This window comes from Manacus vitellinus, unplaced genomic scaffold (genome assembly GCF_001715985.3).
Source record: "Manacus vitellinus isolate BGI_N305 unplaced genomic scaffold, ASM171598v3 scaffold_47_pilon, whole genome shotgun sequence".
Taxonomy (NCBI): Eukaryota; Metazoa; Chordata; class Aves; order Passeriformes; family Pipridae; genus Manacus; species Manacus vitellinus.
In genome coordinates, this window is record NW_021940585.1 from 2,688,678 (window position 1) to 2,704,883 (window position 16,206).

At 46.9% G+C, this 16,206-nt stretch overlaps 1 protein-coding gene and 1 long non-coding RNA gene across 5 annotated transcripts in view; both read left to right on the plus strand.

Moving 5' to 3' along the window:
• The window catches only part of KCND3 (potassium voltage-gated channel subfamily D member 3), a 131,151-nt gene that overhangs the window by 28,129 nt on the left and 86,816 nt on the right, over nucleotides 1–16,206 (plus strand). The window lies entirely within an intron of this gene.
• Nucleotides 9,349–10,563, plus strand: LOC108640907. The gene is made up of 2 exons (XR_001921586.1): nucleotides 9,349–9,410; nucleotides 10,437–10,563. It is a non-coding gene; the product is annotated as an uncharacterized LOC108640907 (long non-coding RNA).

The following is a 16,206-nucleotide window of genomic DNA, read 5'->3' on the forward strand; positions in this document are numbered from 1 at the left end:
GTTCATGATGGGCTGTATCAAAGCAGCATCACCCCGTGGGCTGCAAAGGTGGGGATGAAGGGAGTGGTATTTTCCCCAGCCCATTTCCTGACTCCAGCTGCTGAAAAAAAAACCCCTAAAAACTACCCTTGGGAAAAATCCTTTTGAAACACTGAAGTATTTTTTGAGGATGATGTGAACTTCTACTTTCTCAATTTTTAAACTAGGATTATGTCATGTAATATCCTTAAAGATATTCCCCAGGGCCAGTCACTTTTACAGTGAATAATATCTAATCACCCATTTCTTCCCATATAATATACTACTGCCTTCTAAATTTGTCAATCTAATTAGCTCTTTCCCCTAACACTGGGTATGATTAAATCTGTCTTAAAACTTTCTGTGCAGCACAAGAGCAGACACACCTGAGCATTTTCTAAATTTAGCAGAGGACAATATTTAATGGGTTATTTTTAATGGATGCTGGAACTGCTGCATAAATGAATTCTGATTTGAAGTTCCTCAGCCTCCTTATTTTTTTTCCCCCTCAACTGCCTCCTATTGTATATCAAGCAGATTAGAAAGAATAATGGGGAAACCTACCTGGTGCCATCCATCAAGGATCTTTCAGAACTAAATTAACAATGAGCACTTTCTGCAAAAAGAGGAGGAAGAAACTGGGTTTCTTTATACTTCAGCTTCATCATTCTAGGAGACGTGTCAGACTGGAGACATTTGGACTCATCCCGTGGTTTCCATGTGCTTTAAACGGGGCTGGGAACAATTCCTGAGGATTTCCACGGCTTGCACATAACTTTGATGTGAATTTTAGGAAGATTTATTTGTATTTGGGGTAGTTAAAACACCTGTTTGTGTGTTGTGGAGCAACGACCCTGATCCCCAGGAGATGCTGCAATTTTCCCTAAAGCTCCAGGCTCGGGAAGCAGAAGTCAGGGCTCACCTGAGTGGGGCAGGAGGAGCACAGCAGATGTTCCCCAGGGTGGAAATCTCCTGTTAAAGCCACAGCTGGGCTGTCCCAGCCCCAGGGAGCAGCAGGGACTCAGGGCTGGTTCCTGAGCTTAGCAGGGAGTTTTAAATTGCTCGGCACAAGTGGCGACTAAAGAGGCAGAGCAGGAAGGATGGGAGACCTGACAACATCAGCTCCAGGGGAAAAAACTGCTGCAAATCTGTAATGGGATCTCTTCCAAACCCTTTCACTGTCATTCATTAGTCAGGTAGCTGGGAAACCATCAGGTGCTGCTGGGGGCTCTCGAGTGCCTTCAGAAAAACCCACAAAAGCCTTTGTGTGCCTCTAATCTGAATAGTTTCTGGTGCCACTGCAGGAATTTATCTAAATTGTGTTGTGGGGATTGAAAGTTGGTTCTTGGCCCATTTAACTGTGCAGCCACCTCTTTCATTAGGGTCCACTGGCAGAAAGATAACCAGTGCATCTTCATAAATGACAGAGACATCCATGGCAGGAGACAATAAGGTTGTTTCTTACAGAGGATTTGAATTACTTCAATTATCGTGTCTGAAGCCTCCCATTCAGGGAAGGGTGAGGTTTGGGATTACTTCAGAGCAATCAATTGTGCCTGATTGGTTATATTCAATAAAACTAGATGGGAGAATCTCTTTTTTTATTTTTTTTTTTTGTTCCCTTCAGGCTGTACAAGCTCCAAGACTTGTAAAACCTCCGTGCCCCCTTCAGGGCTGTCACTTGAACAAAACAAAGGCACGAGCTGGGCTGGAGAGAGGAGAAACTAATAATATTCTTGGGGTGTATTTAGGCTGCTTGTTGCTGAAAAGAACAGTTTGTCCTCACGTGTCAGCTGCTGAATTCCAAGAGCTGGGGGAGGCAGGTCAGGCTGTCACCCTCCCCTGGGCAGGGGAAGGAATTGAGGCTCACGATGGAAAGGGATCCAGGAAAGGGAATCACTTCTGCTCGTGGTACAAAGGCAAAAGGAAAGGTGTCCAAGGCCAGATTGGACAGGACTTGGAGCAACTTGGTCTAGTGGAAGGTGTCTCCCTGCCCATGACAGGATGAGAAATAAAAATACAATTTTTTTATAGGCATATGGCAAAGTTGTAAGATATCCAAGTTCCAAAATACTGGACTTGGGTGTCAGGGTCTTTTTCAGCCAGATAAGGGGAATGCAAGAGTTCTTAAAATCTTTTGGGGCCGTTTTTGTACAAAAGGGGTTCTTCTCTCTCTTTGGGCTAAGAACAAAGGAAGATCCATCATCCTGGACAGGGGATGCCTTGCAGCCAATCAGAATAAAAGGAAAGCCTCTTTTTTAGAGAAAAGAAACCTTTTTTAAGGTAAAAATGAATCTATTAAACTTATCTGTGCAAGGCTCCCAGTCAAGCACTGAAGCAGAGCAGGAAGGTGCCATGAACCCTCCCCTGAGCAAGTGGCAGGTCCAGTCCCAGAGGGGGTTCACTCTGCTGCAGTTTGACCTCCAAACAGATGAAGTTCTCCCCACTAATTAAACCACACTTTTCCCTCTCTCTTCTCTCTCCAGTCAATAAGATAAACACAGGCCAGGGGAACACAAAGAACGGGCTTGGTGAGTTGTGGGAGCCTCAAAGATGCTTTTCCAGCATTAGATAACAAACACAAAAGCTGAGCTGGGGCTTTCTTAATTTTTATTTCTGGATAAATACGTGTTCCTCTGGTGTTACTTTTGGCATGGAAGAAAAGGAAAACGTTTCTGCCTAAACAGAATGGCCAGAGGGTTTAAAGCAGATCCTCATTAAAAGATTTGTAATCCTGCCCCTGGAAGGCATGCAAAAAAATGGCTGTGCCTCAAAAAACTACAATACAGTCTTTTTTTTTTTTTACATAATCCACTCCTGTTTAGCCAGACCTCCAACTTACATTTAATTTGAAGCACAGAGATGAGTTCAGAGTGGTTTAAAATTCTACCTTGAATAGAAACTCTTTGCTGACTTGAGGCCATAGCTATGAATTTACTCTCATCTCCAGGACTTGTGGCTGACATTAAAAACTCCACTAAATCTCTGAACCTCTTACTGGCTTCAAGCTTATTAAACTTCCTAAAAACTTTCCCTAAGAAAATATGATTTTTTCCTTCATTTCCACCTCTGATCAAGGTTTTAACACCTAAGCCAGAACATCCCTTTAAACTAAACCCAGATAATATTTTCAGGCGTGGTTCTCCATCACCCCTAAAATCTCTTTTGGGCAGGCAGGAGAGTTGTTCTTTTGGAGTGAAATGTGGACTTTTGGAAGCTGTGGTTGCCCTGTTTGTGAGAACAAGGCACCAACTCACTCCAGGCTGAATCACCCAGCACATATTTCACTTTGGTGGGTGTTTATATCCTGCTGCCTTTGGCAAAGCACCTCTCTAAGGTTGGGACACAAACTGGTTTAAGCACCAGCTTTGCTGTGCTTTGGTCTCCAGCTTAGCCCTTCCCTCCTAAGCTTCTGAGGCCTCTTCCCAGAGCCAGACAGAGCAAGTTTCAGGAAGTAATATTGTGGACTCCCCAAGGAAATTAAAGTGGTCGTGTTGGAGCCAGTTCCTGCAATGGAGAATGGAAGATGCTGCATTACCAGTGAAGTATAAGATATTGTGAAATAGGGCTGTGCTTTTGCAGCTCATGCCCAGGCTGAAGCTCTGTCGTGTCTCAGGGTAACCTCCCAGCCTGCTCCTATGTTTGCTTTGCAAAGAAAAGGAGGCCAGAAAAAAAAATAATGAAAAAGGCTTTCCCCCCCCCCACCTTTGCCTAAGTGTCACCTGAAGGTTTAAATTTAGTAATTAAAAGTCCCTCCATGCTTCTGCATGAATTTTTAAATATAGCCATTAAAAAATAAAATACACCCTTAGCATGATCCACCTTACATAACTTCCTCCACAGTTTAAAAATAACCTGTACAACTTTCTAGTACTCCGTGTGCATCACAGCAATTAGAGAGAGGCAGGTAGTGCAGAGCTCATCTCTCAGCCCATCCCTCACCCACAGCTTCCTTCACAAGAGCTTTAGCCTTGGGAGTACAAGGTGCCCACAGTGGAAGGAGTAACACAAGTTTCTGTGAGACACCCACCCCAAAACCCAGCTCAGATTCCCCCCTCACCCCTGCCCGTGGAGCTGAGGTTGCTCCTCATCCCATCATCTGACAGCCCCCAGGGCTTGGGGCTTGGCCAGGAGGCAGCTGCAGCTGCACATCTGGATGGGGGACATCTGGTTGTCCTCCAGCACGTGGAGTTTCCCTGTTTCCTGCAGGCACATTCGTGTTTTTGAAGGAGCTGTTTGTGTCTGGAGCTAAAAGGAGCAGAGCTCTGCATCGTAGCCTGGCTCCTGCCTAAGTGAATTACCAGAGAATCCTAAATCTTACGTTATTCTGGTCCAATAAATATTAAAGTCAGGGGGAAAAGAGCTCGTTAAAAGCCCCAAGAGTAAAAATACAAAACGGAGCTGTCTCTGTGTTTGTGCTGAAATCACACAAGGCATTAATAGCTCTCTGTAAAACCCTCCCCGTCCCCATCTCCACAACTCTGCAGCTGAACCCTCTGCTGAGGGCTCTTCTGGTCCAGATAAAGTTCCTGAGAAACTCTCAGGAGCAGCCAAAAAAAAGAAAAAAAAACCCACAACCCCCCCCCCAAAAAAAACCCTGGAAGCCACTGAGAATTGCAGAGTGGAAAGAAATGACCACGTGAGAATGATAAATGCGTTGGAAAATAAGGAGAGCGAGGATATAGATCAACAGGGGTCCATAAATCATGGGCATGCATGATGAATCTGTTATGCCAGCTCTGCCCGTTGAACTGTTAAAGCCATGCTAAAATATGATTGAGGCACGTGTGAGAAACTCCAGGCAAGTCTCCCAGGCCCCCATCCCTGTCTGGAGTAAATGATTACAGCTGCACTCACCTAAGTTTACATTAAATTAGGATCCAGCCAGTTTTAGCTACAGAGAGAATTATTACTGAGCATACATCAGGCACAGCATCATTAGGGAGCTGGGCATGCATTTATTCTCTGTTTCCCAACTGTATTCCATCCCAAGTTTATCCACTACTTCCAGCTTTCTTCTGCTAAACATACACACACCTGCTCTGGGTGTGCAAGAAAAATCCAGGTGAGCTTCGTGTCAGTGAACCAACCAGGGGCAGGACACACCAGCAGGCAAAGGAGAGGGGCAGGGCACGAGTGGAAGGGGTCAAGAACTTGAGATACCCCCAGGGGGGAGGAACAGCATCCCTTGGTGACCCCACAGCCCTGCTCCAGCTGCTGGAGCTGACTCCAGGCATGTTTTCCCATGAGGATCCAGGCTGGATAAGCCCAAGGAGCCCTGTGTGCCCTGGGCAGTCCCACTGCCCTGCTCTGGCTGCTGGAGATGACTCCAGGCATGTTTCCCCCTGAGGATCCAGGTGGATGAGCCCAGGCATCCCTGTGTTCCCTGGGCAGTCCCACTGCCCTGCTCTGGCTGCTGGAATGGCTCCATGGATGTTTTCCCGTGAGGATCCAGGTGGATGAGCCCAGGGAGCCCAGCCTGCCCTGGGCACTGCTGTCCTGCTCCAGCTGCTGGAGCTGACTCCAGGCACATTTTCCCACGTGGATCCAGGTTGGACAAGCCCTCTGACCCCAGTCTACCCTGGGCAGCCCCACTGCCCTGCTCCAGCTGCTGGAGGTGACTCCAAGTGTGTTTTCCCACGAGGATCCAGGTGGGATGAGCCCCGTGCCGCTGCCTTCCATCCCCATGCTGGTTTGCTGTGTCATTGCAGAGCTATTTATAGACTCAGGGTTGTATCCAGGGAACTGGAGGATGTTGACTAGTGTTCATCTATGAATAAAACATGGATATTTTCCTGGCTGGAGGAGCTGAGAGCTGCTTTGGATTTAATGTTTTACTCTCTGATCGGGCTCAGCTGCTGAGCCAGTTCCTTCTGCTTCACACACAAGGGAGGGAGTTGAGACTTGGACTGAGAGAAAACATTGCAAACACTCGGTCAGGATGTCCCTTTCCATCAATATTATGGGGAAAAAACGATAAAACTTCAGTAAATCTGCTTTTTATGCAGGTAGTTTCCTTTTCTCCAGTTTTTCTCTCCCCTGAGGTCATAAGATCAACTTCTCAACCAAGCACAAAACATTTCATTCTGAAATTTCTTTGCATAATACAGGCTTGGAAATCTTTGCCTATCTGTAACTGTAAATGGGATTTAAACAGAAGGCATACCCATGTTTCTCCCACATATTAAATTGCACAAGAGGGAACGTTCCTTACTTCCTTTTCCCGATGCCCTGCTGGGGCTGCCCAGTCTGCCCTGAATTTGGACCACTTGGATGAAATCCAACATCCCCAAAAGCCCTCAGTGGCCATGGAAGTCTAGTGGAGGCCAGACCTGTGGAATAGCAAAGGCAGACAGGCCAAAAACGCCCTTGCAAAGGCTGAGACCCCTCTTTTAGAAACATATTCCTGGGCAGAGGGCAAGACCTGCTCTTACTGAGGTGCCTTTACACTGTTCTGGTTTTGTAGAGGGAAAGAAGGAGCCTCAAAGCAATGATTTATTCCTACCTACCACCTCTCACCCCTCAGCTGAGCGAGGGGAAGGGAGGAAGGTGATGGATTTTTAGCTTTATTCAGCCAAGCTGAGGAAGCCAGAGCAGTGCAGGCTCTACAGCACAGCACAGCACGTGGCTTTTCAGTGGGCTAAAGGGATCTAAACTGAGCTCTTGTGCTGCTGCAGCCAGGATATTCCTGGTGCCTCCCAGCTTGCCAGCACCAAACCTGCTCAGGGATCTCTGCACTGCAAGGAATCCACCACAGCTCTGTCCACAACATCTGCAAGGGAGAGCTCTGGAGTGTAACCAGCCACCCATGGAATGGGCCAAATGTTTCACCCTCTCCTGGTTAAGACACTAAGTGGGTTTTGTTTTCTGTTTAAATCACCATTTCTTGCACCTCCTTATAGGCATACATTTGTTAGGCAGCATCAGAGCTGACAGACACTGTAATACTGTAGATTTAAATCAGATATATGGGGAAAATCCTTCCCTGGGAGGGTGGAGAGGCCCTGGCACAGGTTGCCCAGAGAAGCTGGGGCTGCCCCAGCCCTGGGAATGGTCAAGGTTGGACAGGGCTTGGAGCAGCCTGGACTAGTGGAAGGTGTCCCTGCCCGTGGCAGGGTTTGGAATGAGATGAGCTTTAAGGTCCCTTCCAACCCAAACCATTCTGGGATTCTACAGAGTTAAGGGCATTAAACCAGTAATTTATCAAGGAATTCTACACCAAATCCATGGACAGATAAACTGAGAGAATGAGCAGGAGATTCACCATCTCTCAGGCACTTCATCTCCTTTTGCTGATCAATACAAATACTCCTCCTGTTACCTGCAAGTCACCACGTCTGACCCCATCTGTCTCTCTCTGCCTGTTGAAAAATTAATGCCAAGTTTTCCACGGTGACAACTGAGATGTGAAATGACAAAAGGAAGGTCAGTTTGATGGATATATTTCTCCATACACTTTTGAAGTAGGTCAGGTTATATAGGACTTGGCATCACTCTCAAAGCAATCATAACTGGAATTAAATTTAGATTTCAATAACGAAGGCGCTTGAAAAAGTCAAAACTCCAGGCCTGGTTTTTTTGGCCCCTCTTTGCTTCCTGCAAGAGCCACCCCAGGGCTCCAGAGTCCCCTCAAAGGATTGAGAACACACAGATAATGCCCATTCACCCAAGAGAGCAGTTTATTTTTTGCCATTCTTTTTGTCAGCCTCCTTGGACAAATCACCCCATTTATGTACAACACTTCCATGGCAGCTTTCACTGTCCAAGTGCAGTTTATGTGTAACAAACATAACCTTCCAGCTGCCTCTGCAAGGTGAATAAATACCATCATCCCCTGCTGCTGCAGCCCAGGATGTGCAGAATGGGAATTTGAGCTGAACTGCCCAGATGTGCTCCAAAATTACACGACCAGCTCACAGAGAGCTCAGTTTCTCCTGATATTTAAAACTGTATCACTCAGAAAACTTTCTTTTCAGGTTCAAAAAGGCTCAGGTTTAATATATACCTGTCGTGGCTCACTTGGCTTGAGTTGGATTCACAAGAAAAATAACAAACCAGTGCAAGAAGTTTGTGTTTCTCAGTGTTTCAACCCACCCTACAATAGAAACCTACAATAGAAGAGAGCCTGACCTAACGAGATTACACAGGTTACTATTTTTAAAGCCAACTACACCGAGGAAGAACACAAAGAAAAGCCCATTACTGGGTGATAAATAAAATAAAACTCATTTTCCGATGCATTCTGTAAATCAGAACACTAAAAAGAACCTCCAAGGCTGTATTAAAGCCGAGAAAAAACGTAACGTGAAATCAATGTTAAAGGCCATCTCAGCATCCTTTTATCTAACCAAAATTGTAAACACACTGCTGCATTCCCAAAGCACAAAAATCCATTTACACTTTGCATACTTGAAAAGAGGTCTAATGCATTTTGAAAACCTCAGACTTAACTGCACATTTCTGCCATTTAATACAACGAGGCTTAATAAGATTTGCAGGAGGCACAAAAAGGGAAAATCGAGCCCTAAAGATGAGCACACACATTTCAGGGTCCCAGCAGAGAGAGGCAAAAAAAACACCAGTGATGGGGAAAATGTAACAGCAGGAGGGATCAAAGCAGGATAAGGGATGACCAGGAAACACAGGGATGTTTGGGAAGCACAGACTCAGCACTCAACTCCTGGCAATAGTTCTCTGAGCAATTAGCAGATGATTTGTAGCAGTGACAGAGAGCCAGTTTTCAAACCCAGTTCCCAGAAGGATGTTATTTTTGGTGGATAACTGAATTCCAGAGGTCATTTTAGCTCTGGGCAGCACAACCAGACAGACAAACCGTGCAGGAAGAGGCGGTTTGGGCTGCACAGGTTGGTGCTGCTCCGGTCAGGAACACGGGGACAACCTCCCTGGAGAGGCTGGTCCATCCTCAGGGTACTTACATCTCTCCATCCTGCTCTGGTCACTGCTCAACAGCATGGCAGCACCCCTAGCTGAGAGACACGAGTTTAAATTTCTGAATATAGCAAGAGAAAGCTCTGAAACCACACAGATATGAGCTTAGAAAGGTGGGTCTGAAGACATCTAAGAGTTGGAGCTGTTTGAAGTGCCAGGTCCTGCACTTAAAAACCCTGGAGGTTTTTAAGAAGAGACTGGATGTGGCATCAGTGCCATGGGCTGGGAACCACAGTGGTGTTGAATCAAGGGTTGGACTTGATGATCTCAGAGGTCCCTTCCAGCCCAGCTGATTCTATGATTCTATGATTCTATGATTTATGAAGTCATCCCCGTAACCAGCCATCCACCATCCATGGACTTATCCCTCACAATTACCCAGTGGGTTTTGATCTCTCCACTGACACCTGGGTGTCCTGCAAAGGCTGCAGAAGCACTGAACAGTGAGTTTGTGCTCTTAAAACCCTCCTGAAACTCTCTGCCCTGTTCCCAGCACTTAAACTCCCACAGCCTCTTGAAGCCCATGATGCTGAAGCATAAACTCAGGGAATATTTTTCCCTTTGCTTAAAATTAGAGAGGCAGACATCAAGCTTGGTTTAAAGTGGTGTACACACAGCAGAAAGCTGAGAGCTTATCCACAAGTGGTCTAAGGCATGGCACAAACTCAAATGACTCAACACAACAGATGCTCTTTATACCTGTCTGACTTTCTGTACAATGTGCTTTGATCCAAAAGCTTTTATGGCAACACTTGAGCCAAAGATCACTGGGGAAAACAGAGTCCTGTTGACTCCAGAAAGCCCTGGGTCAGGCTGGCAGAGGGAGGAACTGACCATCAGGTCTGGAGTCAGGAATATAAAATGCACACGCTCAAAATTAAAAATATGCCTCCTGTGCACTCAGCCTGATAAGTTATGTTAATTCTCCCCCTCAAAAATGCCTTTTAGCGTTGGGATCACAGGGTCAGCCCAGGAAACCCCTGCCCATGGCTTTGACCCCCTCTGGACATCACATGTTGCCGAGACAACCCACAGGGAAGGAGCCCTGCTCTGGCTGCATCAGTGGCCTGAGGGAAGGGGAAGGGGTTGAGCAGGCTGGGAGCAGATTTCCATGGAAAAATCAGGCAGTGACTTCAGAGGGGGTGATGAAATCACCAGGGATAACATTTGTCCTTTTTCCCCATTGCTGCAGCGTGCCAAATTCCCTGGTTCTGACATGAAGTTCTGAGCTGTGCAAATAAATCCAGAAAAACACTGGGATCCCTGCTGCAAACTGCCCTGAACTGTGCAAATAAATCCAGAAAAACCTGGGATCCCCACTGCAAACTGCCCTGAACTGTGCAAATAAATCCGGAAAAACCTGGGATCCCTGCTGCAAACTGCCCTGCTGAGGAAAGAAACCCACTGGGGCTTCTGCACCTTTGCTTTCAGTTCTCTTGAGCATTTCCCTCTCTCTCGCCCATCTCCAGCCCGTATCCAGCAGGTGTTTCCATGGCAACGCCGTGTAAAGCCATCCTTTCTCTCTGACACGGGAGAAAATGTTGAATGGCTGAAAAGAATTGGCTTGGGAAAACCTGGAACTTCCACTAAAAATAGGCGAGGCAATAATGGGAGGTGATGGTGGAAAAGCTGCCCCGGGGGCTTCAAACCCCTCCTGGGGGGGTCTCTCTTGGTACAGCTGAAGGCAATTTGTTGTTTCTCTTTGATGAGAAGAAAGAAAGGGTTTTGTTTTCTTGTGAGGTGTGGAGCAGCCCTGGCAGTGTTGTCCCTTCATTCAAGGGGACGTTCCCTTCCCCTCTTAGCAGGAAGTCTCCTAATTCCATTTTATCCCATAGAAATGATTCTGAGGGACCCAGAGGGCCAGGAAGGAGCAGCAGAGCCCCAGACTCTCCCCTAAGGAATGGCTTTGCTTGAAAGCCTATAACTCTTCCAGTAAATCAGTGTAATTTGTGCTCTGATGTCCTGCACGGCTTTACAACAAGTGACAAATCAATCATTATCCAAACATCCTTTGATAATCAGTGTGGTTCCATTAATTATGATAAATGCTTTCAGCAGCTGCAGTATGTGGACCTAATGCATAATTGCTTGGGAATCATATTACCCTACTTCTCTCTTCACTTCATCAAGTACAAAGTCTCTCCAAAACCTGCCACACTCCAGCAGCTGAAGGCAGAGTTTACACAATCCACTCTTGCAAGGGTTTAATTGGAGCAAATGCAGAGTCCATTAGTATTAGTGTTATTAAATATTAAGTAATATTCCTTGTAAAGGGCCCATTACAGCTTTACAAATTACAAATATACAGGAGGACTCTCTCAGTCTCCTGACCCAGGGGATTAATTGGAGCAGTTGTTGCACAGCAACACGGTGCAGGCGATTAGGACCTCACCTAATGAGCAGCACTGCATCCAATTGGAATTGCAAGGAAATTTAGCCTGGCAGAATGCAATTACTGCCTTCTGAACCCGATTGGATCAAAGCCTGGCTGTGTTCTTCAAAAAGTGCACCTTGAAGGAGCGGGGAAAGAGCCCCGGGTGAGAAGGGGCAATTCCCACCGGTCTTACAGACACGAGAGGGGAAGGGGCTGAGAGGCCTCGAATCAAAGGGACAAATTCAACCAACAGGTCACTGGATGCACCTCCACATGATTAAACCTCAGGGATTTGGGGCCACAACACATCCCTGGGAGCAGGAGTTCAGCTGCCTTTTCAGAAAGAACCGACATTTCTATCGGAACCCAGGACTCGTCGTCAAAATAAGACAATGTGAACTTAGAAAAGGTTATAATTCTTTTGAATTCAGAGAGGAATGGCCTCGGTGGCAGGTTTTTCCCTTGTTCAGGGTCTTTTTTGTTTTGCCCATTTGTCACTGGGAGTGACAGGATGCTGAACTGGGTGGATTTTTGGAGCTCCTGCTCACGAGAGCGCCTGTGCTTTTATTCCCTTTCATCCCGGTGATCTCAAGGAGTCAGACCTTGGGTTTACATCCATCAGCAGGGAGCTTTAAGGGAGTTTTCCAGGGGATTTGGGTAAAGCAGAACAGCTCCATTAAATCGTGAGGGGAACCAAAACCCTGCCTCTCAGCTCTTCCTGCAACATCTGTGTTATTCCTGCAGTAACTCCTGCTGGGAAAAGCATGTTAAGATCGGTTTTAGGAGGGGAAAAAACTTAGTTGTTTGGAAAGTTTAAAGAAAAGTGGGAGTGGAATAAATATTTGGAGAGATCAAAGCAGCACAGGGAGGGGGCAGGAGCAGCTCCTGGGGGTTCCTCGTCCAACAGGGACAGGGAAGAAAAGATGATGGAGCAGCTGGACCAGAGCCTGGAAATTTTAGCACAGTGGGAAATCTGAGGGAAAAAAATGTGCAGGAAGGCTGGAATGAAGGGTTCAGCTGAATTGCAGCCTGGCCTCCCCAAAAGAGTCAGGATAATCAGGATCCAGACCCCAAACCAGGCAGGTCTGAGCAGGAGCCTCAAGGAGACTCCTCTTGTGCTCAGTTCAACTGGGAGTGCAGTTGCCCTGGGAGGGAGGACAACAATTGTCACCAAAAAGCAATATTTAAAGCATAAAGACAAGCAGAAATTCTGCTTAGAGGACTCCTTAGAGTGGATTTCCCCCCCGAATTTGACTTTTTAAGACAGAATTTTCATGAAAATAACGAGGGCTGTATAAATTTTGAGTCTGAACATCCTGTTCCCAGTGCTCTGCACTTCCAGACATCCCTTTTACAGGTAAAGGGATCCTCCTGTTTGGATGCAGGCAGAAGGAGATTTTGCAGAGGGATTTAGAAAAAAACTAATATTTGTATTTTCAGAAAAAAAAAAACTTCAGAATAAAGGAGACAGAGCAGACACAAACCTGAGGAGACTCCTGGAGCACCTCCATGAGGTCCTTTCTGCTGATTTTCACCACCTTATTCTTTAGGCTTCAACCAGAGCTTTTCCTTTTCTCATCTACATGAGTTCTCCTGAGGAATCTGTGTCCTCAGATCCCCAGGGATCCACCCTGGTGTGTCCCTTTCCTGCTTTCAGGGATGTACATCAGCCCAGTTCTAAGAGTTGTATTGCTTTTTAGCAAAGAGGGGTTTAACTCTGTATTTTCATCAATTTTCCCTAAACCTTTTGGCATTTAATGATCTGAAAATAAACCCTCTTTTGTATTTGGTGTGGTTTTGGAGTCTAATTTAGAAATGGTTTGAGAAGAGCTTTTTTTCTTCCTTTTTAGCCTTTATATCAGTCATTTCATCTGATATATGATAAGCTCAGATGAGTTTAAACTGATTCATCCTATTTTGTAATGTTTAAATGTACTTTGCTGGAGCTCCATCATAATGTCACACACTTTTCAAATGAATAATTCATCCTGCCCACCTTTTCTGAAATGCCAAAAGGATACTGAGCCTTACCAGAGAGAAGCAAATACCTTTACTTTAAAAGTACACAAGGAAACAATATAATTTAAGAACAAATACCAAGCCCGGCTGCACCACTGCAGATCTCAATACTGGGATCTCACCTGGGAGAACAAGCTGGAGCCCTGGAGGGAGGGAAGAGGTGCTTTTCCAGGGAAGGGTCAGCTCTGCATTAGGCACTGGTGGCTCTGGGCTTTCTAAAGGGAATCAAGGAATATCTGGGAATCAGTGCCAGGCCCAGATAAGAGTCTGGGAGCAAAGGCCTGTCAAGGAGCTGTGTGAGGAAGGACATTGATTTTCTCCCCGTGCTGGCACAGGTTCAGGGAGAGCTCTGGCAGTTCTATATTTAGCTGCTGGATTAGGTACCTCACTAATGGCCAGGTAGAGCTTTGGCAGTTCTGAGCCCAGCAGGGATCAGGTGAGGCTCTGGAAGGGATGTGTGTGGAACCACCATGTGCCGACCGGAATAAAACACTGGGATGGGGAAAGGAACCCAGAGAACTTCCAGTAACAGGCAGCAGAGCCTCCCCCAGCTGCAGAGCACCAAGATTTCCTGTGGCCACGCTGCAAGGGCCCACTCTGACCTGGTGACACCAACCCTCCACCCCAGGGCAGGGACAGGTGGTCCATGGGGTGTTTGTCACTCCCAGAGACAGCACCAAGCTCCCTGGGAACAACGTTGGGAACTCCCCAGCCACAGGGACGGAGGAAGAGGAAGGGGAGCAGAAACCCCACCCCGGGTCTGTGGGGAAAGAGGGTGTGCCAGGAAAAGGGGCACAAAGATGATTGGAGTGATGGAGAGACTTTCCTCCTGTGAGGAAAGGCCAGGAGGGTTGGGATTGTTCAACCTGGAGAAGAGAAGGCTCTGGGGTGACATCAGAGCCCCTTCCAGTGCCTAAAGGGACTCCAAAAGAGCTGGAGAGGGACTTTGGACATGGGCCTGGAGCAACAGGACAAAGGGGAATGGTTTCACATGGACAGAGGAAGGGTTAGATGGGATATTGGGAAGGAATTCTTCCCTGGGAGGGTGGGGAGGCCCTGGCACAGGGTGCCCAGAGAAGCTGTGGCTGCCCCATCCCTGGAAATGTCCAAGGCCAGGTTGGATGGGGCTTGGAGCAACCTGGGCTAGTGGAAGGTGGCCCTGCCCATGGCAGGGAGTGGGATGAGATGAACTTCAAGGTCCCTTCCAACCAAACTGTGATTCACTGATTAAAAAAAGGGGTCCCAAGCCCACATTCCCTTGGATTACACATTTTACCTTAATTCCAGAGCAGAAAGAAGCATCTCACTCGTTCACCCCTGGCTGAAGTCACTGCAGGACCGACCCTGCTTTGCTCACAGCCCTTCGTGTGCCCGGCAGGAATTTTCTGCAAATGTCAAACAAACCCCTTTGCTCCCAGGGCAAGGCAGGAGGCTGCACTGCTGGTGGGGCAGAGGAGTGAGCAGGGCCATGTGCCAGCACTGCCTGGCCTCCAGCAGCCCCCTGTGCCTCGTCCCAGCCCATTTCCAGCCCCTCAACACCCATAAACCCATCGTTACCCAGCCCCGGTATCCGAGGGCCTAAATCTTAATTTGTGTTCCATAAATATTTGATGCCAGGGTATTTTTACTGAATCACAGAGAAGGCAGGAGATGAACTCTCCACTGGAGATACTAAAGGCATCTGATCACTTCTGCTGAGCATTTGCAGCACTACTGGGTGTTATCACTCACCACTTCAGACACTGCCAGCAAGAGCGAGGCAAGGACAGACCTGTATCACACAGCCTTGCTTTTGTGGAGACAAGGCTTTCAGCAAGCCCAGATCACCTCTCCAAAGTTAGGAAAAAGCCCCTTCAAACACCTTATGAGACTGGAATAAATAAAAATTAGAGCAAACTAAAAAAACCTATAAAACTCAGGAGTCATTTTCCATCAAGGGCCCCAATGCTGCTCATCAAACATTGAAGAGCAGTCTGGGAATATCTGAAAAAATGACCTCATTGTCATTCTTCAAATCTTCCCTTCAAGCCTCAGAGCCCAGAGGTTCTTGTGAAAGTACATGAGATCAGTCTGGAGTCCTGTGGCCACAGGTTTGCACTTTCCCCAGTGGTTTTTTCACTCCCAACTTTCTTGTTTTATATGGTTGAAGTGCAGATCAAATGATTAACAGAACCCCTGGACATTCACCCAGGCTCTTTCTAAAGTGACTTGTGCAGGGAAAGGGAACAATGAGATGTTTGGTTTTAGTATCAGTTGCAAACCTCCCAGAGTTTCAACTCTGGGAGATAAATAAACCAAAAAAGCATTGTGGACATGCTGTGGACATTTCCCAGACAGACCTAATTGTCAGCACGTTTTGGGGCAGGACTAAGAGAGAAGTGTTCAGACCTCAGCTGAGGAATCTGCCAGTGATGCCTTGAAATGACTGAAATGAAATGATTGAAATAAAATGACTGAACCTTCACTGGTGGCTAATTAATCTCAGGGGGATGATTAGGAGCACTCTGAACCCTGATGAGAAATTAAATGGGTGTGGGCTCCCTTAAAAACAGGGTAGGAAAAACCAAAACCATCAACCAAAAGCTGTGTCCTGATCTTGGGCAGAGAGAGCTGGGGAGGGTGCAGAGGCACAGACAGAAAATGATGGTTACAGAGAGCTCTGGGCAGGGGCTCCTGGGGTAATTCCCATGGGATTGGGTTGTTTCTGACGTGGTACCTGTGCACTGATGAACCAGAGCTCAGGCTCCACACCACAGGGATGAGGGAGTGAGGTGGTTGCTGAGGGTTCACAAGGTTTTATGGTGTGTGAACAGACCTGGGAGCTGCTGCAAAAAGAGATGCTGACA